Below are 23,967 nucleotides of genomic sequence, written 5' to 3'. Positions count from 1 at the left end.
ACAGTAAACCTGAATTTCAGCATCGGACTCTAAAACTGGAATCACAGGAGAGGTTCAAATCATAGAAAGTTAGAGTGTCAGTCCTCTCGTACTTATGTCGTCATTGTGCCTTTTGCATAAAATTCGGATGCACTTTTTGAGTTTCGTCGTCAATAAGACGGTCCTAGGGATACAGTAAACCTGAAGTGTAGCATCGGAAACTAAAACTGGACTCCCAGCAGTGGTTCAAATCATAGAGAGTTAGAGTGTCAGTCCTCTTGTACTTAAGTCGGCATTGTGCCTTTTGTATTAAATTCGGATGCAATTTCTGTGTTTCATCGTCAATAAGTAGGTCCAAGGGATACAGTAAACCTGAAGTGAAGCATCGGAATCTAAATCTGGACTCACAGGAGAGGTTCAAATCATAGAAAGTTAGAGTGTCAGTTCTCTTGTACTTAAGTCGACATTGTGCCTTTCGTATTAAATTCGGATGCAATTTCTGTGTTTCATCGAAAATAAAAGGGTCCAAGGGCTACAGTAAACCTGAAGTGAAACATCGGAATCTAAAACTGGACTCACATTAGAGGTTCAAATCATAGAGAGTTAGAATGTCAGTCCTGTTGTACTTAAGTGGGCATTGTGCCTTTTGTATTAAATTCGAATGCAATTTCTGTGTTTCATCGTCAATAAGAAGGACCAAGGGATACCGTAAACCTGAAATGAAGCATCGGATTCTAAAACTGGACTCACAGGAGAGGTTCAAATCATAGAAAGTTAGAGTGTCAGTCCTCTCGTACTTATGCCGTCATTGTGCCTTTTGTATAAAATTCGGATGCATTTTCTGTGTTTCGTCGTCGATAAGAAGGTCCTAGGGATGCAGTAAACCTGAAGTGTAGCATCGGAATCTAAAACTCGACTCCCAGAAGTGGTTCAAATCATAGAGAGTTAGAGTGTCAGTCCTCTTGTACTTAAGTCGGCATTGTGCCTTTTGTATTAAATTCGGATTCAATTTCTGTGTTTCATCGTCAATAAGAAGGTCCAGGGGATACAGTAAACCTGAAGTGAAGCATCTGAATCTAGAACTGGACTCAAAGGAGAGGTTCAAATCATAGAAAGTTAGAGTGTCAGTACTCTTGTACTTAAGTCAGCATTGAGTCCTTTGTATTAAATTCGAATGCAGTTTCTGTGTTTCATCGCCAATAAGAAATTCCAAGGGATACAGTAAACCTGAAGTGAAGCATCGGAATATAAAACTGGACTCACAGGAGAGGTTCAAATTATAGAGAGTTAGAGTGTCATTCCTCTTGTACTTAAGTCGGCGTTATGCCTTTCGTCTTAAATTCGGATGCAATTTCTGTTTTTCATCGTCGATAAGAAAGTCCAAGGTATACAGTAAACCTGAAGTGAAGCATCGGAATCTAAAACTGGACTCACCGCAGAGGTTCAAATCATAGAAAGTTAGAGTGTCAGTCCTCTTGTACTTAAGTCGGCATTGTGTCTTTAGTATTAAATTCGGATGCAATTACTGCGTTTCATCGCCAATAAGAAAGTCCGAGGGATACAGTAAACCTGAAGTGAAGCATCGGAATCTAAAAGTGGACTCAAAGGAAAGGTTCAAATCATAGAAAATTAGAGTGTCAGTCCTCTTGTACTTAAGTCAGCATTGTGCCTTTTGTATTAAATTCGGATGCAATTTCTGTGTTTCATCGTCAATAAGAAGTCCCAAGGGATACAGTAAACCTGAAGTGAAGCATCGGAATCTAAAACTGGACTCACAGGTGAGGTTCAAATCGTAGAAAGTTAGAGTGTCAGTCCTCTTGTACTTAAGTCGGCATTGTGCCTTTTGTATTGAATTCGGATGGAATTTCTGTGTTTCATCGTCAATCAGAGGGTCCAAGGTATATAGTAAACCTGAAGTGAAGCATCGGAATCTAAAACTGGACTCACAGGAGAGGTTCAAATCATTGAGAGTTCGAGTGTCAGTCCTGTTGTACTTAAGTCGGCATTATGCATTTCGTATTAAATTCGGATGCAATTTCTGTTTTTCATCGTCGATAAGAAAGTCCAAGGTATACTGTAAACCTGAAGTGAAGCATCGGAATCTAAAACTGGACTCACAGGAGAGGTTCAAATCATAGAAAGTTCGAGTGTCAGTCCTCTTGTACTTAAGTTGGCATTGTGCCTTTTGTATTAAATTTGGATGCAATTTCTGTGTTTCATCGTCAATAAGAAGGTCCAAGGGATACAGTAAACCTGAAATGAAGCATCGGATTCTAAAACTGGACTCACAGGAGAGGTTCAAATCATAGAAAGTTAGAGTGTCAGTCCTCTCGTACTTATGTCGTCATTGTGCCTTTTGTATAAAATTCGGATGCAATTTCTGTGTTTCGTCGTCAATAAGAAGGTCCTAGGGATACAGTAAACCTGAAGTGTAGCATCGGAATCTAAAACTGGACTCACAGGAGAGGTTCAAATTATAGAGAGTTAGAGTGTCAGTCCTCTTGTACTTAAGTCGGCATTATGCCTTTCGTATTAAATTCGGATGCAATTTCTGTTTTTCATCGTCGATAAGAAAGTCCAAGGTATACAGTAAACCTGAAGTGAAGCATCGGAATCTAAAACTGGACTCACAGGAGAGGTTCAAATCATAGAACGTTAGAGTGTCAGTCCTCTTGTACTTAAGTCGGCATTGTGTATTTTGTATTAAATTCGGATGCAATATCTGTGTTTCATCGTCAATCAGATGGTCCAAAGTATATAGTAAATCTGAAGTGAAGCATCGGAATCTAAAACTGGACTCACAGGAGAGGTTCAAATCATAGAGAGTTCGAGTGTCAGTCCTCTTGTACTTAAGTCGGCATTATGCCTTTCATATTAAATTCGGATGCAATTTCTGTTTTACATCGTCGATAAGAAAGTCCAAGGTATACAGTAAACCTGAAGCGAAGCATCGGAATCTAAAACTGGACTCATATTAGAGGTTCAAATCATAGAGACTTAGAGTGTCAGTCCTCTTGTACTTAAGTCGGCTTGTGCCTTTTGTATATAATTCGGATGCAATTTCTGTGTTTCATCGTCAATAAGAAGGTCCAAGGGATACAGTAAACCTGAATTGAAGCATCGGATTCTAAAACTGGACTCACAGGAGAGGTTCAAATCATAGAAAGTTAGAGTGTCAGTCCTCTGGTACTTATGTCGTCATTGTGCCTTTTGCATAAAATTCGGATGCAATTTCTGAGTTTCGCCGTCAATAAGACGGTCCTAGGGATACAGTAAACCTGAAGTGTAGCATCGGAATCTAAAACTGGACTCCCAGGAGTGGTTCAAATCATGGAGAGTTAGAGTGTCAGTCCTCTAGTACTTAAGTCGGCATTGTGCCTTTTGTATTTAATTCGGATGCAATTTCTGTGGTTCATCGTCAATAAGAAGGTCCAAGGGATACAGTCAACCTGAAGTGAAGCATCGGAATCTAGAACTGGACTGAAAGGAGAGGTTCAAATCATTGAAAGTTAGAGTGTCAGTACTCTTGTACTTAAGTCAGCATTGAGTCTTTTGTATTAAATTCATATGCAATTTCTGTGTTTCATCGTCAATAAGAAATTCCAAGGGATACAGTAAACCTGAAGTGAAGCATCGGAATCTAAAACTGGACTCACAGGAGAGGTTCAAATCATAGAAAGTTAGAGTGTCAGTCCTCTTGTACTTAAGTTGGCATTGTGACTTTTATATTAAATTTGGATGCAATTTCTGTGTTTCATCGTCAATAAGAAGGTCCAAGGGATACAGTAAACCTGAAGTGAAGCATCGGAAACTAAAACTGGACTCAAAGGAGAGGTTCAAATCATAGAGAGTTAGAGTTTTGACCACTTGTACTTAAGTGGGCATTGTGCCTTTTGTATTAAATTCGGATGCAATTTCTGTGTTTCATCGTCAATAAGAAGGTCCATGGATACAGTAAACCTGAAGTGAAGCATCGGAATCTAGAACTGGACTCAAAGGAGAGGTTCAAATCATAGAATGTTAGAGTGTCAGTACTCTTGTACTTAAGTCAGCATTGAGTCTTTTGTATTAAATTCGGATGCAGTTTCTGTGTTTCATCGCCAATAAGAAATTCCAAGGGATACAGTAAACCTGAAGTGAAGCATCGGAATCTAAAACTGGACTCCCAGGAGTGGTTCAAATCATAGAAAGTTAGAGTGTGAGTCCTCTTGTACATAAGTCGGCATTGTGCCTTTTGTGTTAAATTCGGATGCAATATCTGTGTTTCATCGTCAATAGGCAGAGCCAAGGGATACAGTAAACCGGAAGTGAAGCATCGGAATCTAAAACTGGACTCACAGGAGAGGTTCAAATCATAGAAAGTTAGAGTGTCAGTGCTCTTGTACTTAAGTCGACATTGTGCCTTTCAAATTAAATTCGGATGCAATTTCTGTGTTTCATCGAAAATAAGAGGGTCCAAGGGATACAGTAAACCTGAAGTGAAGCATCGGAATCTAAAACTGGACTCACATTAGAGGTTCAAATCATAGAGACTTAGAGTGTCAGTCCTCTTGTACTTAAGTCGGCTTGTGCCTTTTGTATTTAATTCGGATGCAATTTCTGTGTTTCATCGTCAATAAGAAGGTCCAAGGGATACAGTAAACCTGAATTGAAGCATCGGATTCTAAAACTGGACTCACAGGAGAGGTTCATATCATAGAAAGTTAGAGTGTCAGTCCTCTCGTACTTATGTCGTCATTGTGCCTTTTGCATAAAATTCGGATGCACTTTCTGAGTTTCGTCGTCAATAAGACGGTCCTAGGGATACAGTAAACCTGAAGTGTAGCATCGGAAACTAAAACTGGACTCCCAGGAGTGGTTCAAATCATAGAGAGTTAGAGTGTCAGTCCTCTTGTACTTAAGTCGGCATTATGCCTTTCGTATTAAATTCGGATGCAATTTCTGTTTTTCATCGTCGATAAGAAAGTCCAAGGTATACAGTAAACCTGAAGTGAAGCATCGGAATCTAGAACTGGGCTCAAAGGAGAGAATCAAATCATAGAAAGTTAGAGTGTCAGTACTCTCGTACTTAAGTCAGCATTGAGTCTTTTGTATTAAATTCGGATGCAGTTTCTGTGTTTCATCGCCAATAAGAAATTCCAAGGGATACAGTAAACCTGAAGTGAAGCATCGGAATCTAAAACTGGACTCACAGGAGAGGTTCAAATTATAGAGACTTAGAGTGTCAGTCCTCTTGTACTTAAGTCGGCATTATGCCTTTCGTATTAAATTCGGATGCAATTTCTGTTTTTCATCGTCGATAAGAAAGTCCAAGGTATACAGTAAACCTGAAGTGAAGCATCGGAATCTAGAACTGGGCTCAAAGGAGAGAATCAAATCATAGAAAGTTAGAGTGTCAGTACTCTTGTACTTAAGTCAGCATTGAGTCTTTTGTATTAAATTCGGATGCAGTTTCTGTGTTTCATCGCCAATAAGAAATTCCAAGGGATACAGTAAACCTGAAGTGAAGCATCGGAATCTAAAACTGGACTCACAGGAGAGGTTCAAATTATAGAGACTTAGAGTGTCAGTCCTCTTGTACTTAAGTCGGCATTATGCCTTTCGTATTAAATTCGGATGCAATTTCTGTTTTTCATCGTCGATAAGAAAGTCCAAGGTATACAGTAAACCTGAAGTGAAGCATCAGATTCTAAAACTGGACTCACAGGAGAGGTTCAAATCATAGAAAGTTAGAGTGTCAGTCCTCTCGTACTTATGTCGTCATTGTGCCTTTTGCATAAAATTCGGATGCAATTTCTGAGTTTCGTCGTCAATAAGACGGTCCTAGGGATACAGTAAACCTGAAGTGTAGCATCGGAATCTAAAACTGGACTCCCAGGAGTGGTTCAAATCATAGAGAGTTAGAGTGTCAGTCCTCTAGTACTTAAGTCGGCATTGTGCCTTTTGTATTTAATTCGGATGCAATTTCTGTGGTTCATCGTCAATAAGAAGGTCCAAGGGATACAGTCAACCTGAAGTGAAGCATCGGAATCTAGAACTGGACTCAAAGGAGAGGTTCAAATCATAGAAAGTTAGAGTGTCGGTACTCTTGTACTTAAGTCAGCATTGAGTCTTTTGTATTAAATTCATATGCAATTTCTGTGTTTCATCGTCAATAAGAAATTCCAAGGGATACAGTAAACCTGAAGCGAAGCATCGGAATCTAAAACTGGACTCACAGGAGAGGTTCAAATCATAGAAAGTTAGAGTGTCAGTCCTCTTGTACTTAAGTTGGCATTGTGACTTTTATATTAAATTTGGATGCAATTTCTGTGTTTCATCGTCAATAAGAAGGTCCAAGGGATACAGTAAACCTGAAGTGAAGCATCGGAAACTAAAACTGGACTCAAAGGAGAGGTTCAAATCATAGCGAGTTAGAGTTTTGACCACTTGTACTTAAGTGGGCATTGTGCCTTTTGTATTAAATTCGGATGCAATTTCTGTGTTTCATCGTCAATAAGAAGGTCCAAGTGATACAGTAAACCTGAAGTGAAGCATCGGAATCTAAAACCGGACTCACTGGAGAGGTTCAAATCATAGAGAGTTAGAGTGTCAGTCCTCTTGTACATAAGTCGGCATTGTGCCTTTTGTGTTAAATTCGGATGCAATATCTGTGTTTCATCGTCAATAGGCAGAGCCAAGGGATACAGTAAACCAGAAGTGAAGCATCGGAATCTAAAACTGGACTCACAGGAGAGGTTCAAATCATAGAAAGTTAGAGTGTCAGTGCTCTTGTACTTAAGTCGACATTGTGCCTTTCATATTAAATTCGGATGCAATTTCTGTGTTTCATCGAAAATAAGAGGGTCCAAGGGATACAGTAAACCTGAAGTGAAGCATCGGAATCTAAAACTGGACTCACATTAGAGGTTCAAATCATAGAGACTTAGAGTGTCAGTCCTCTTGTACTTAAGTCGGCTTGTGCCTTTTGTATTTAATTCGGATGCAATTTCTGTGTTTCATCGTCAATAAGAAGGTCCAAGGGATACAGTAAACCTGAATTGAAGCATCGGATTCTAAAACTGGACTCACAGGAGAGGTTCATATCATAGAAAGTTAGAGTGTCAGTCCTCTCGTACTTATGTCGTCATTGTGCCTTTTGCATAAAATTCGGATGCACTTTCTGAGTTTCGTCGTCAATAAGACGGTCCTAGGGATACAGTAAACCTGAAGTGTAGCATCGGAAACTAAAACTGGACTCCTAGGAGTGGTTCAAATCATAGAGAGTTAGAGTGTCAGTCCTCTTGTCCTTAAGTCGGCATTGTGCCTTTTGTATTAAATTCGGATGCAATTTCTGTGTTTCATCGTCAATAAGAAGGTCCATGGGATACAGTAAACCTGAAGTGAAGCATCGGAATCTAGAACTGGACTCAAAGGAGAGGTTCAAATCATAGAATGTTAGAGTGTCAGTACTCTTGTACTTAAGTCAGCATTGAGTCTTTTGTATTAAATTCGGATGCAGTTTCTGTGTTTCATCGCCAATAAGAAATTCCAAGGGATACAGTAAACCTGAAGTGAAGCATCGGAATCTAAAACTGGACTCACAGGAGAGGTTCAAATTATAGAGAGTTAGAGTGTCAGTCCTCTTGTACTTAAGTCGGCATTATGCCTTTCGTATTAAATTCGGATGCAATTTCTGTTTTTCATCGTCGATAAGAAAGTCCAAGGTATACAGTAAACCTGAAGTGAAGCATCGGAATCTAAAACTGGACTCACAGGAGAGGTTCAAATCATAGAACGTTAGAGTGTCAGTCCTCTTGTACTTAAGTCGGCATTGTGTATTTTGTATTAAATTCGGATGCAATATCTGTGTTTCATCGTCAATCAGAGGGTCCAAAGTATATAGTAAATCTGAAGTGATGCATCGGAATCTAAAACTGGACTCACAGGAGAGGTTCAAATCATAGAGAGTTCGAGTGTCAGTCCTCTTGTACTTAAGGCGGCATTATGCCTTTCGTATTAAATTCGGATGCAATTTCTGTTTTACATCGTCGATAAGAAAGTCCAAGGTATACAGTAAACCTGAAGCGAAGCATCGGAATCTAAAACTGGACTCATATTAGAGGTTCAAATCATAGAGACTTAGAGTGTCAGTCCTCTTGTACTTAAGTCGGCTTGTGCCTTTAGTATATAATTCGGATGCAATTTCTGTGTTTCATCGTCAATAAGAAGGTCCAAGGGATACAGTAAACCTGAATTGAAGCATCGGATTCTAAAACTGGACTCACAGGAGAGGTTCAAATCATAGAAAGTTAGAGTGTCAGTCCTCTCGTACTTATGTCGTCATTGTGCCTTTTGCATAAAATTCGGATGCAATTTCTGAGTTTCGTCGTCAATAAGACGGTCCTAGGGATACAGTAAACCTGAAGTGTAGCATCGGAATCTAAAACTGGACTCCCAGGAGTGGTTCAAATCATAGAGAGTTAGAGTGTCAGTCCTCTAGTACTTAAGTCGGCATTGTGCCTTTTGTATTTAATTCGGATGCAATTTCTGTGGTTCATCGTCAATAAGAAGGTCCAAGGGATACAGTCAACCTGAAGTGAAGCATCGGAATCTAGAACTGGACTCAAAGGAGAGGTTCAAATCATAGAAAGTTAGAGTGTCAGTACTCTTGTACTTAAGTCTGCATTGAGTCTTTTGTATTAAATTCATATGCAATTTCTGTGTTTCATCGTCAATAAGAAATTCCAAGGGATACAGTAAACCTGAAGTGAAGCATCGGAATCTAAAACTAAACTCACAGGAGAGGTTCAAATCATAGAAAGTTAGAGTGTCAGTCCTCTTGTACTTAAGTTGGCATTGTGACTTTTATATTAAATTTGGATGCAATTTCTGTGTTTCATCGTCAATAAGAAGGTCCAAGGGATACAGTAAACCTGAAGTGAAGCATCGGAATCTAAAAGTGGACTCACAGGAGAGGTTCAAATCATAGAAAGTTAGAGTGTCAGTGCTCTTGTACTTAAGTCGACATTGTGCCTTTCATATTAAATTCGGATGCAATTTCTGTGTTTCATCGAAAATAAGAGGGTCCAAGGGATACAGTAAACCTGAAGTGAAGCATCGGAATCTAAAACTGGACTCACATTAGAGGTTCAAATCATAGAGACTTAGAGTGTCAGTCCTCTTGTACTTAAGTCGGCTTGTGCCTTTTGTATTTAATTCGGATGCAATTGCTGTGTTTCATCGTCAATAAGAAGGTCCAAGGGATACAGTAAACCTGAATTGAAGCATCGGATTCTAAAACTGGACTCACAGGAGAGGTTCATATCATAGAAAGTTAGAGTGTCAGTCCTCTCGTACTTATGTCGTCATTGTGCCTTTTGCATAAAATTCGGATGCACTTTCTGAGTTTCGTCGTCAATAAGATGGTCCTAGGGATACAGTAAACCTGAAGTGTAGCATCGGAAACTAAAACTGGACTCCCAGGAGTGGTTCAAATCATAGAGAGTTAGAGTGTCAGTCCTCTTGTACTTAAGTCGGCATTGTGCCTTTTGTATTAAATTTGGATGCAATTTCTGTGTTTCATCGTCAATAAGAAGGTCCATGGGATACAGTAAACCTGAAGTGAAGCACCGGAATCTAGAACTGGACTCAAAGGAGAGGTTCAAATCATAGAATGTTAGAGTGTCAGTACTCTTGTACTTAAGTCAGCATTGAGTCTTTTGTATTAAATTCGGATGCAATTTCTGTGTTTCATCGTCAATAAGAAATTCCAAGGGATACAGTAAACCTGAAGTGAAGCATCGGAATCTAAAACTGGACTCACTGGAGAGGTTCAAATCATAGAAAGTTAGAGTGTTAGTCCTCTTGTACTTAAGTTGGCATTGTGCCTTTTGTATTAAATTTGGATGCAATTTCTGTGTTTCATCGTCAATAAGAAGGTCCAAGGGATACAGTAAACCTGAAGTGAAGCATCGGAAACTAAAACTGGACTCAAAGGAGAGGTTCAAATCATAGAGAGTTAGAGTTCAGACCACTTGTACTTAAGTGGGCATTGTGCCTTTTGTGTTAAATTCGGATGCAATTTCTGTATTTCATCGTCAATCAGAGGGTCCAAGGTATATAGTAAACCTGAAGTGAAGCATCGGAATCTCCAACTGGACTCACAGGAGAGGTTCAAATCATAGAGAGTTAGAGTTTCAGTCTTCTTGTACATAAGTCGGCATTGTCCCTTTTGTGTTAAATTCGGATGCAATATCTGTGTTTCATCGTCAATAGCCAGAGCCAAGGGATACAGTAAACCAGAAGTGATGCATCGGAAACTAAAACTGAACTCACAGGAGAGGTTCAAATCATAGAAATTTAGTGCGTCGGTCCTCTTGTACTTAAGTCGCCATTGTGCCTTTTGTATTAAATTCGGACGCAATTTCTGTATATCATCGTAAATAAGAATGTCCAAGGGATACAGTAAACCTGAAGTGTAGCATCGGAATCTAAAACTGGACTCCCAGGAGTGGTTCAAATCATAGAGAGTTAGAGTGTCAGTCCTCTAGTACTTAAGTCGGCATTGTGCCTTTTGTATTTAATTCGGATGCAATTTCTGTGGTTCATCGTCAATAAGAAGGTCCAAGGGATACAGTCAACCTGAAGTGAAGCATCGGAATCTAGAACTGGACTCAAAGGAGAGGTTCAAATCATAGAAAGTTAGAGTGTCGGTACTCTTGTACTTAAGTCAGCATTGAGTCTTTTGTATTAAATTCATATGCAATTTCTGTGTTTCATCGTCAATAAGAAATTCCAAGGGATACAGTAAACCTGAAGCGAAGCATCGGAATCTAAAACTGGACTCACAGGAGAGGTTCAAATCATAGAAAGTTAGAGTGTCAGTCCTCTTGTACTTAAGTTGGCATTGTGACTTTTATATTAAATTTGGATGCAATTTCTGTGTTTCATCGTCAATAAGAAGGTCCAAGGGATACAGTAAACCTGAAGTGAAGCATCGGAAACTAAAACTGGACTCAAAGGAGAGGTTCAAATCATAGCGAGTTAGAGTTTTGACCACTTGTACTTAAGTGGGCATTGTGCCTTTTGTATTAAATTCGGATGCAATTTCTGTGTTTCATCGTCAATAAGAAGGTCCAAGTGATACAGTAAACCTGAAGTGAAGCATCGGAATCTAAAACCGGACTCACTGGAGAGGTTCAAATCATAGAGAGTTAGAGTGTCAGTCCTCTTGTACATAAGTCGGCATTGTGCCTTTTGTGTTAAATTCGGATGCAATATCTGTGTTTCATCGTCAATAGGCAGAGCCAAGGGATACAGTAAACCAGAAGTGAAGCATCGGAATCTAAAACTGGACTCACAGGAGAGGTTCAAATCATAGAAAGTTAGAGTGTCAGTGCTCTTGTACTTAAGTCGACATTGTGCCTTTCATATTAAATTCGGATGCAATTTCTGTGTTTCATCGAAAATAAGAGGGTCCAAGGGATACAGTAAACCTGAAGTGAAGCATCGGAATCTAAAACTGGACTCACATTAGAGGTTCAAATCATAGAGACTTAGAGTGTCAGTCCTCTTGTACTTAAGTCGGCTTGTGCCTTTTGTATTTAATTCGGATGCAATTTCTGTGTTTCATCGTCAATAAGAAGGTCCAAGGGATACAGTAAACCTGAATTGAAGCATCGGATTCTAAAACTGGACTCACAGGAGAGGTTCATATCATAGAAAGTTAGAGTGTCAGTCCTCTCGTACTTATGTCGTCATTGTGCCTTTTGCATAAAATTCGGATGCACTTTCTGAGTTTCGTCGTCAATAAGACGGTCCTAGGGATACAGTAAACCTGAAGTGTAGCATCGGAAACTAAAACTGGACTCCCAGGAGTGGTTCAAATCATAGAGAGTTAGAGTGTCAGTCCTCTTGTCCTTAAGTCGGCATTGTGCCTTTTGTATTAAATTCGGATGCAATTTCTGTGTTTCATCGTCAATAAGAAGGTCCATGGGATACAGTAAACCTGAAGTGAAGCATCGGAATCTAGAACTGGACTCAAAGGAGAGGTTCAAATCATAGAATGTTAGAGTGTCAGTACTCTTGTACTTAAGTCAGCATTGAGTCTTTTGTATTAAATTCGGATGCAGTTTCTGTGTTTCATCGCCAATAAGAAATTCCAAGGGATACAGTAAACCTGAAGTGAAGCATCGGAATCTAAAACTGGACTCACAGGAGAGGTTCAAATTATAGAGAGTTAGAGTGTCAGTCCTCTTGTACTTAAGTCGGCATTATGCCTTTCGTATTAAATTCGGATGCAATTTCTGTTTTTCATCGTCGATAAGAAAGTCCAAGGTATACAGTAAACCTGAAGTGAAGCATCGGAATCTAAAACTGGACTCACAGGAGAGGTTCAAATCATAGAACGTTAGAGTGTCAGTCCTCTTGTACTTAAGTCGGCATTGTGTATTTTGTATTAAATTCGGATGCAATATCTGTGTTTCATCGTCAATCAGAGGGTCCAAAGTATATAGTAAATCTGAAGTGAAGCATCGGAATCTAAAACTGGACTCACAGGAGAGGTTCAAATCATAGAGAGTTCGAGTGTCAGTCCTCTTTTACTTAAGGCGGCATTATGCCTTTCGTATTAAATTCGGATGCAATTTCTGTTTTACATCGTCGATAAGAAAGTCCAAGGTATACAGTAAACCTGAAGCGAAGCATCGGAATCTAAAACTGGACTCATATTAGAGGTTCAAATCATAGAGACTTAGAGTGTCAGTCCTCTTGTACTTAAGTCGGCTTGTGCCTTTAGTATATAATTCGGATGCAATTTCTGTGTTTCATCGTCAATAAGAAGGTCCAAGGGATACAGTAAACCTGAATTGAAGCATCGGATTCTAAAACTCTACTCACAGGAGAGGTTCAAATCATAGAAAGTTAGAGTGTCAGTCCTCTCGTACTTATGTCGTCATTGTGCCTTTTGCATAAAATTCGGATGCAATTTCTGAGTTTCGTCGTCAATAAGACGGTCCTAGGGATACAGTAAACCTGAAGTGTAGCATCGGAATCTAAAACTGGACTCCCAGGAGTGGTTCAAATCATAGAGAGTTAGAGTGTCAGTCCTCTAGTACTTAAGTCGGCATTGTGCCTTTTGTATTTAATTCGGATGCAATTTCTGTGGTTCATCGTCAATAAGAAGGTCCAAGGGATACAGTCAACCTGAAGTGAAGCATCGGAATCTAGAACTGGACTCAAAGGAGAGGTTCAAATCATAGAAAGTTAGAGTGTCAGTACTCTTGTACTTAAGTCTGCATTGAGTCTTTTGTATTAAATTCATATGCAATTTCTGTGTTTCATCGTCAATAAGAAATTCCAAGGGATACAGTAAACCTGAAGTGAAGCATCGGAATCTAAAACTAAACTCACAGGAGAGGTTCAAATCATAGAAAGTTAGAGTGTCAGTCCTCTTGTACTTAAGTTGGCATTGTGACTTTTATATTAAATTTGGATGCAATTTCTGTGTTTCATCGTCAATAAGAAGGTCCAAGGGATACAGTAAACCTGAAGTGAAGCATCGGAATCTAAAACTGGACTCACAGGAGAGGTTCAAATCATAGAAAGTTAGAGTGTCAGTGCTCTTGTACTTAAGTCGACATTGTGCCCTTCATATTAAATTCGGATGCAATTTCTGTGTTTCATCGAAAATAAGAGGGTCCAAGGGATACAGTAAACCTGAAGTGAAGCATCGGAATCTAAAACTGGACTCACATTAGAGGTTCAAATCATAGAGACTTAGAGTGTCAGTCCTCTTGTACTTAAGTCGGCTTGTGCCTTTTGTATTTAATTCGGATGCAATTGCTGTGTTTCATCGTCAATAAGAAGGTCCAAGGGATACAGTAAACCTGAATTGAAGCATCGGATTCTAAAACTGGACTCACAGGAGAGGTTCATATCATAGAAAGTTAGAGTGTCAGTCCTCTCGTACTTATGTCGTCATTGTGCCTTTTGCATAAAATTCGGATGCACTTTCTGAGTTTCGTCGTCAATAAGATGGTCCTAGGGATACAGTAAACCTGAAGTGTAGCATCGGAAACTAAAACTGGACTCCCAGGAGTGGTTCAAATCATAGAGAGTTAGAGTGTCAGTCCTCTTGTACTTAAGTCGGCATTGTGCCTTTTGTATTAAATTCGGATGCAATTTCTGTGTTTCATCGTCAATAAGAAGGTCCATGGGATACAGTAAACCTGAAGTGAAGCACCGGAATCTAGAACTGGACTCAAAGGAGAGGTTCAAATCATAGAATGTTAGAGTGTCAGTACTCTTGTACTTAAGTCAGCATTGAGTCTTTTGTATTAAATTCGGATGCAATTTCTGTGTTTCATCGTCAATAAGAAATTCCAAGGGATACAGTAAACCTGAAGTGAAGCATCGGAATCTAAAACTGGACTCACTGGAGAGGTTCAAATCATAGAAAGTTAGAGTGTTAGTCCTCTTGTACTTAAGTTGGCATTGTGCCTTTTGTATTAAATTTGGATGCAATTTCTGTGTTTCATCGTCAATAAGAAGGTCCAAGGGATACAGTAAACCTGAAGTGAAGCATCGGAAACTAAAACTGGACTCAAAGGAGAGGTTCAAATCATAGAGAGTTAGAGTTCAGACCACTTGTACTTAAGTGGGCATTGTGCCTTTTGTGTTAAATTCGGATGCAATTTCTGTATTTCATCGTCAATCAGAGGGTCCAAGGTATATAGTAAACCTGAAGTGAAGCATCGGAATCTCAAACTGGACTCACAGGAGAGGTTCAAATCATAGAGAGTTAGAGTGTCAGTCTTCTTGTACATAAGTCGGCATTGTCCCTTTTGTGTTAAATTCGGATGCAATATCTGTGTTTCATCGTCAATAGCCAGAGCCAAGGGATACAGTAAACCAGAAGTGATGCATCGGAAACTAAAACTGAACTCACAGGAGAGGTTCAAATCATAGAAATTTAGTGCGTCGGTCCTCTTGTACTTAAGTCGCCATTGTGCCTTTTGTATTAAATTCGGACGCAATTTCTGTATATCATCGTAAATAAGAATGTCCAAGGGATACAGTAAACCTGAAGTGAAGCATCGGAATCTAAAACTGGACTCACAGGAGAGGTTCAAATCATAGAATGTTAGAGTGTCAGTTCTCTTGTACTTAAGTCGACATTGTGCCTTTCGTATTAAATTCGGATGCAATTTCTGTGTTTCATCGAAAATAAGAGGGTCCAAGGGCTACAGTAAACCTGAAGTGAAGCATCGGAATCTAAAACTGGACTCCCAGGAGTGGTTCAAATCATAGAGAGTTAGAGTGTCAGTCCTCTTGTACTTAAGTCGGCATTGTGCCTTTTGTATTAAATTCGGATTCAATTTCTGTGTTTCATCGTCAATAAGAAGGTCCAGGGGATACAGTAAACCTGAGGTGAAGCATCGGAATCTAGAACTGGACTCAAAGGAGAGGTTCAAATCATAGAAAGTTAGAGTGTCAGTACCCTTGTACTTAAGTCAGCATTGAGTCTTTTGTATTAAATTCGAATGCAGTTTCTGTGTTTCATCGCCAATAAGAAATTCCAAGGGATACAGTAAACCTGAAGTGAAGCATCGGAATATTAAACTGGACTCACAGGAGAGGTTCAAATTATAGAGAGTTAGAGTGTCAGTCCTCTTGTACTTAAGTCAGCATTATGCCTTTCGTATTAAATTCGGATGCAATTTCTGTTTTTCATCGTCGATAAGAAAGTCCAAGGTATACAGTAAACCTGAAGTGAAGCATCGGAATCTAAAACTGGACTCACCGCAGAGGTTCAAATCATAGGAAGTTAGAGTGTCAGTCCTCTTGTACTTAAGTCGGCATTGTGCCTTTAGTATTAAATTCGGATGCAATTACTGCGTTTCATCGCCAATAAGAAGGTCCAAGGGATACAGTAAACCTGAAGTGAAGCATCGGAAACTAAAACTGGACTCAAAGGAGAGGTTCAAATCATAGAATATTAGAGTCTCAGTCCTCTTGTACTTAAGTCAGCATTGTGCCTTTTGTATTAAATTCGGATGCAATTTCTCTGTTTCATCGTCAATAAGAAGTCCCAAGGGATACAGTAAACCTGAAGTGAAGCATCGGAATCTAAAACTGGACTCACAGGAGAGGTTCAAATCGTTGAAAGTTAGAGTGTCAGTCCTCTTGTACTTAAGTCGGCATTGTGCCTTTTTTATTGAATTCGGATGGAATTTCTGTGTTTCATCGTCAATCAGAGGGTCCAAGGTAAATAGTAAACCTGAAGTGAAGCATCGGAATCTAAAACTGGACTCACAGGAGAGGATCAAATCATTGAGAGTTCGAGTGTCAGTCCTCTTGTACTTAAGTCGGCATTATGCCTTTCGTATTAAATTCGGATGCAATTTCTGTTTTTCATCGTCGATAAGAAGGTCCAAGGGATACAGTAAACCTGAAGTGAAGCATCGGAATCTAAAGCTGGATTCACATTAGAGGTTCAAATCATAAAGAGTTGGAATGTCAGTCCTGTTGTACTTAAGTGGGCATTGTGCCTTTTGTATTAAATTCGGATGCAATTTCTGTGTTTCATCGTCAATAAGAAGGTCCAAGGGATACAGTAAACCTGAAATGAAGCATCGGATTCTAAAACTGGACTCACAGGAGAGGTTCAAATCATAGAAAGTTAGAGTGTCAGTCCTCTCGTACTTATGTCGTCATTGTGCCTTTTGTATAAAATTCGGATGCAATTTCTGTGTTTCGTCGTCAAAAAGAAGGTCCTAGGGATACAGTAAACCTGAAGTGTAGCATCGGAATCTAAAACTGGACTCCCAGGAGTGGTTCAAATCATAGAGAGTTAGAGTGTCAGTCCTCTTGTACTTAAGTCGGCATTGTGCCTTTTGTATTAAATTCGGATGCAATTTCTGTGTGTCATCGTCAATAAGAAGGACCAAGGGATACAGTAAACCAGAAGTGAAGCATCGGAATCTAGAACTGGGCTCAAAGGAGAGGTTCAAATCATAGAAAGTTAGAGTGTCAGTACTCTTGTACTTAAGTCAGCATTGAGTCTTTTGTATTAAATTCGGATGCAATTTCTGTGTTTCATCGTCAATAAGAAGGTCCAAGTGATACAGTAAATCTGAAGTGAAGCATCGGAATCTAAAACCGGACTCACTGGAGAGGTTCAAATCATAGAGAGTTAGAGTGTCAGTTCTCTTGTACTTAAGTCGACATTGTGCCTTTCGTATTAAATTCGGATGCAATTTCTGTGTTTCATCGAAAATAAGAGGGTCCTAGGGGTACAGTAAACCTGAAGTGAAGCATCGGAATCTAAAACTGGACTCACATTAGAGGTTCAAATCATAGAGAGTTAGAATGTCAGTCGTGTTGTACTTAAGTGGGCATTGTGCCTTTTGTATTAAATTCGGATGCAATTTCTGTGTTTCATCGTCAATAAGAAGGTCCAAGGGATACAGTAAACCTGAAATGAAGCATCGGATTCTAAAACTGGACTCACAGGAGTGGTTCAAATCATAGAAAGTTAGAGTGTCAGTCCTCTCATACTTATGCCGTCATTGTGCCTTTTGTATAAAATTCGGATGCATTTTCTGTGTTTCGTCGTCAATAAGAAGGTCCTAGGGATACAGTAAACCTGAAGTGTAGCATCGGAATCTAAAACTGGACTCCCAGGAGTGGTTCAAATCATAGAGAGTTAGAGTGTTAGTCCTCTTGTACTTAAGTCGGCATTGTGCCTTTTGTATTAAATTCGGATTCAATTTCTGTGTTTCATCGTCAATAAGAAGGTCCAGGGGATACAGTAAACCTGAAGTGAAGCATCGGAATCTAGAACTGGACTCAAAGGAGAGGTTCAAATCATAGAAAGTTAGAGTGTCAGTACTCTTGTACTTAAGTCAGCATTGAGTCTTTTGTATTAAATTCGAATGCAGTTTCTGTGTTTCATCGCCAATAAGAAATTCCAAGGGATACAGTAAACCTGAAGTGAAGCATCGGAATCTAAAACTGGACTCACAGGAGAGGTTCAAATTATAGAGAGCTAGAGTGTCAGTCCTCTTGTACTTAAGTCGGCATTATGCCTTTCGTATTAAATTCGGATGCAATTTCTGTTTTTCATCGTCGATAAGAAAGTCCAAGGTATACAGTAAACCTGAAGTGAAGCATCGGAATCTAAAACTGGACTCACCGCAGAGGTTCAAATCATAGAATGTTAGAGTGTCAGTCCTCTTGTACTTAAGTCGGCATTGTGCCTTTAGTATTAAATTCGGATGCAATTACTGCGTTTCATCGCCAATAAGAAGGTCCAAGGTATACAGTAAACCTGAAGTGAAGCATCGGAATCTAAAACTGGACTCAAAGGAGAGGTTCAGATCATAGAAAATTAGAGTTTCAGTCCTCTTGTACTTAAGTCAGCATTGTGCCTTTTGTATTAAATTCGGATGCAATTTCTGTGTTTCATCGTCAATAAGAAGTCCCAAGGGATACAGTAAACCTGAAGTGAAGCATCGGAATCTAAAACTGGACTCACAGGAGAGGTTCAAATCGTAGAAAGTTAGAGTGTCAGTCCTCTTGTACTTGAGTCGGCATTGTGCCTTTTGTATTAAATTCGGATGGAATTTCTGTGTTTCATCGTCAATCAGAGGGTCCAAGGTATAACGTAAACCTGAAGTGAAGCATGGGAATCTAAAACTGGACTCACAGGAGAGGTTCAAATCATGGAGATTTCGAGTGTCAGTCCTCTTATACTTAAGTCGGCATTATGCCTTTCGTATTAAATTCGGATGCAATTTCTGTTTTTCATCGTCGATAAGAAAGTCCAAGGTATACAGTAAACCTGAAGTGAAGCATCGGAATCTAAAACTGGACTCACAGGAGAGGTTCAAATCATAGAAAGTTAGAGTGTCAGTCCTCTTGTACTTAAGTTGGCATTGTGCCTTTTGTATTGAATTTGGATGCAATTTCTGTGTTTAATCGTCAATAAGAAGGTCCAAGGGATACAGTAAACCTGAAGTGAAGCATCGGAATCTAAAACTGGACTCACATTAGAGGTTCAAATCATAGAGAGTTAGAATGTCAGTCTTGTTGTACTTAAGTGGGCATTGTGCCTTTTGTATTAAATTCGGATGCAATTTCTGTGTTTCATCGTCAATAAGAAGGTCCAAGGGATACAGTAAACCTGAAATGAAGCATCGGATTCTAAAACTGGACTCACAGGAGATGTTCAAATCATAGAAAGTTAGAGTGTCAGTCCTCTCGTACTTATGTCGTCATTGTGCCTTTTGTATAAAATTCAGATGCAATTTCTGTGTTTCGTCGTCAATAAGAAGGTCCTAGGGATACAGTAAACCTGAAGTGAAGCATCGGAATCTCAAACTGGACTCACAGGAGAGGTTCAAATCATAGAGAGTTCGAGTGTCAGTCCTCTTGTACTTAAGTCGGCATTATGCCTTTCGTATTAAATTCGGATGCTATTTCTGTTTTTCATCGTCGATAAGAAAGTCCAAGGTATCCAGTAAACCTGATGTGAAGCATCGGAATCTAAAACTGGACTCACAGGAGAGGTTCATATCATAGAAAGTTAGAGTGTCAGTCCTCTTGTACTTAAGTTGGCATTGTGCCTTTTGTATTAAATTTGGATGCAATTTCTGTGTTTCATTGTCAATAACAAGGTCCAAGGGACACAGTAAACTTGAAGTGAAGCATCGGAAACTAAAACTGGACTCACAGGAGAGGTTCAAATCATAGAGAGTTAGAGTGTCAGACCACTTGTTCTTAAGTGGGCATTGTGCCTTTTGTATTAAATTCGGATGCAATTTCTGTGTTTCATCGTCAAAAAGAAGGTCCAAGTGATACAGTAAACCTGAAGTGAAGCATCAGAATCTAAAACTGGACTCACAGGAGAGGTTCAAATCATTGAAAGTTAGAGTGTCAGTGCTCCTGTACTTAAGTCGACATTGTGCCTTTCATATTAAATTCGGATGCAATTTCTGTGTTTCATCGAAAATAAGAGGGTCCAAGGGATACAGTAAACCTGAAGTGAAGCATCGGAATCTAAAACTGGACTCACATTAGAGGTTCAAATCATAGAGACTTAGAGTGTCAGTCCTCTTGTACTTAAGTCGGCTTGTGCCTTTTGTATTTAATTTGGATGCAATTTCTGTGTTTCATCGTCAATAAGAAGGTCCAAGTGATACAGTAAACCTGAATTGAAGCATCGGATTCTAAAACTGGACTCACAGGAGTGGTTCAAATCATAGAAAGTTAGAGTGTCAGTCCTCTTGCACTTAAGTCGGCATTGTGCCTTTTGTATTAAATTCGGATGCAATTTCTGTGTTTCATCGTCAATCAGAGGGTCCAAGGTATATAGTAAACCTGAAGTGAAGCATCGGAATCTAAAACTGGACTCACAGGAGAGGTTCAAATCATAGAGAGTTAGAATGTCAGTCCTGTTGTACTTAAGTGGGCATTGTGCCTTTTGTATTAAATTCGGATGAAATTTCTGTGTTTCATCGACAATAAGAAGGTCCAAGGGATACAGTAAACCTGAAGTGAAGCATCGGAATCTAGAACTGGGCTCAAAGGAGAGGTTCAAATCATAGAAAGTTAGAGTGTCAGTACTCTTGTACTTAAGTCAGCATTGAGTCTTTTGTATCAAATTCGGATGCAGTTTCTGTGTTTCATCGCTAATAAGAAATTCCAAGGGATACAGTAAACCTGAAGTGAAGCATCGGAATCTAAAACTGGACTCACAGGAGAGGTTCAAATTATAGAGAGTTAGAGTGTCAGTCCTCTTGTACTTAAGTCGGCATTATGCCTTTCGTATTAAATTCGGATGCAATTTCTGTTTTTCATCGTCGATAAGAAAGTCCAAGGTATACAGTAAACCTGAAGTGAAGCATTGGAATCTAAAACTGGACTCACTGGAGGGGTTCAAATCATAGAAAGTTAGAGTGTCAGTCCTCTTGTACTTAAATCGGCATTGTGCCTTTTGTATTAAATTCGGATGCAATTTCTGGGTTTCATCGTCAATCAGAGGGTCCAAGGTATATAGTAAACCTGAAGTGAAGCATCGGAATCTGAAACTGGACTCACTGGAGAGGTTCAAATCATAGAGAGTTTGAGTGTCAGTCCTCTTGTACTTAAGTCGGCATTATGCCTTTCGTATTAAATTCGGATGCAATTTCTGTTTTTCATCGTCGATAAGAAAATCCAAGGTATACAGTAAACCTGATGTGAAGCATCGGAATCTAAAACTGGACTCACAGGAGAGGTTCAAATCATAGAAAGTTAGAGTGTCAGTCCTCTTGTACTTAAGTCGACATTGTGCCTTTCATATTAAATTCGGATGCAATTTCTGTGATTCATCGAAAATAAGAGGGTCCAAGGGATACAGTAAACCTGAAGTGAAGCATCGGAATCTAAAACTGGACTCACATTAGAGGTTCAAATCATAGAGACTTAGAGTGTCAGTCCTCTTGTACTTAAGTCGGCTTTTGCCATTTGTATTTAATTCGGATGCAATTTCTGTGTTTCATCGTCAATAAGAACGTCCAAGGGATACAGTAAACCTGAATTGAAGCATCGGATTCTAAAACTGGACTCACAGGAGAGGTTCAAATCATAGAAAGTTAGAGTGTCAGTCCTCTCGTACTTAAATCGGCATTATGCCTTTCGTATTAAATTCGGATGCAATTTCTGTTTTTCATCGTCGATAAGAAAGTCCAAGGTATACAGTAAACCTGAAGTGAAGCATCGGAATCTAAAACTGGACTCACAGGAGGGGTTCAAATCATAGAAAGTTAGAGTGTCAGTCCTCTTGTACTTAAGTCGTCATTGTGCCTTTTGCATAAATTTCGGATGCAATTTCTGAGTTTCGTCGTCAATAAGACGGTCCTAGGGACACAGTAAACCTGAAGTGTAGCATCGGAATCTAAAACTGGACTCCCAGGAGTGGTTCAAATCATAGAGAGTTATAGTGTCAGTCCTCTTGTACTTAACTCGGCATTGTGCCTTTTGTATAAAATTCGGATGCAATTTCTGTGTTTCATCGTCAATAAGAAGGTCCAAGGGATACAGTAAACCTGAAGTGAAGCATCGGAATCTAGAACTGGACTCAAAGGAGAGGTTCAAATCATAGAAAGTTAGAGTGTCAGTCCTCTTGTACTTAAGTCGACATTGTGCCTTTCATATTAAATTCGGATGCAATTTCTGTGATTCATCGAAAATAAGAGGGTCCAAGGGATACAGTAAACCTGAAGTGAAGCATCGGAATCTAAAACTGGACTCACATTAGAGGTTCAAATCATAGAGACTTAGAGTGTCAGTCCTCTTGTACTTAAGTCGGCTTTTGCCATTTGTATTTAATTCGGATGCAATTTCTGTGTTTCATCGTCAATAAGAGGGTCCGAGGGATACAGTAAACCTGAACTGAAGCATCGGAATCTAAAACTGGACTCACAGGAGATGTTCAAATTATAGGGAGTTAGAGTGTCAGTCCTCTTGTACTTAAGTCGGCATTGTGCCTTTTGTATTAAATTCGGATGCAATTTCTGTGTTTCATCGTCAATAAGAAGGTCCAAGGGATACAGTAAACCTGAAGTGAAGAATTGGAATCTAAAACTGAACTCACAGGAGGGGTTCAAATCATAGAAAGATAGAGTGTCAGTCCTCTTGTACTTAAGTTGGCATTGTGCCTTTTGTATTAAATTTGGATGCATTTTCTGTGTTTCATCGTCAATAAGAAGGTCCAAGGGATACAGTAAACCTGAAGTGAAGCATCGGAATCTATAACTGGACTCACATTAGAGATTCAAATCATAGAGAGTTAGAGTGTCAGTCCTCTTGTACTTAAGTGGGCATTGTGCCTTTTGTATTAAATTCGGATGCAATTTCTGAGGTTTGTCGTCAATAAGAAGGTCCTAGGGATACAGTAAACCTGAAGTGTAGCATCGGAATCTAAAACTGGACTCCCAGGAGAGTTTCAAATCATAGAGAGTTAGAGTGTCAGTCCTCTTGTACTTAAGTCGGCATTGTGCCTTTTGTATTAAATTCGGACGCATTTTCTGTTTTTCATTGTAAATAAGAATGTCCAAGGGATACAGTAAACCTGAAGTGAAGCATCGAAATCTAATATCGGACTGACAGGAGAGGTTCAAATCATAGAAAGTTAGAGTGTCAGTGCTTTTGTACTTAAGTCGACATTGTGCCTTTCGTATTAAATTCGGATGCAATTTCTGTGTTTCATCATCAATAAGAATGTCCAAGGGATACAGTAAACCTGAAGTGAAGCATCGGAATCTAAAACTGGACTCACATTAGAGGTTAAAATCATAGAGAGTTGGAGTGTCAGTCCTTTTGTACTTAAGTGGGCATTGTGCAATTTGTATTAAATTCGGATGCAATTTCTGTGTTTCATCGTCAATAAGAAGCTCCATGGGATACAGTAAACCTGAAATGAAGCATCGGACTCTAAATCTGGACTCACAGGAGAGGTTCAAATCATAGGAAGTTAGAGTGTCAGTCCTCTTGTACTTAAGTCGGCATTGTGCTTTTTGTATTAAATTCGGATGCAATTTCTGTGTTTCATCGTCAATAAGAAGGTCCAAGGGATACAGTAATCCCGAAGTGAAGCATTGCATTCTAAAACTGGACTCACAGGAGAGGTTCAAATCATAGAAAATTAGAGTGTCAGTCCTCTTGTACTTAAGTCGGCGTTGTGCCCTTTGTATTAAATTCGGATGCAATTTCTGTGTTTTATCGTCAATAAGAAGGTCCAAGGTATACAGTAAACCTGAAGTGAAGCATCGGAATCTAAAACTGGACGCAAGGAGAGGTTCAAATCATAGAAAGTTAGAGTGTCAGTCCTCTTGCACTTAAGTCGGCATTGTGCCTTTTGTATTAAATTCGGATGCAATTTCTGTGTTTCATCGTCAATAAGAAGGTCCAAGGGATACAGTAAACCTGAAGTGAAGCATCGGAATCTAAAACTGGACTCAA

This window comes from Schistocerca americana, unplaced genomic scaffold (genome assembly GCF_021461395.2).
Source record: "Schistocerca americana isolate TAMUIC-IGC-003095 unplaced genomic scaffold, iqSchAmer2.1 HiC_scaffold_25, whole genome shotgun sequence".
Lineage (NCBI taxonomy): Eukaryota > Metazoa > Arthropoda > Insecta > Orthoptera > Acrididae > Schistocerca > Schistocerca americana.
This window is presented reverse-complemented; position numbering follows the sequence as displayed.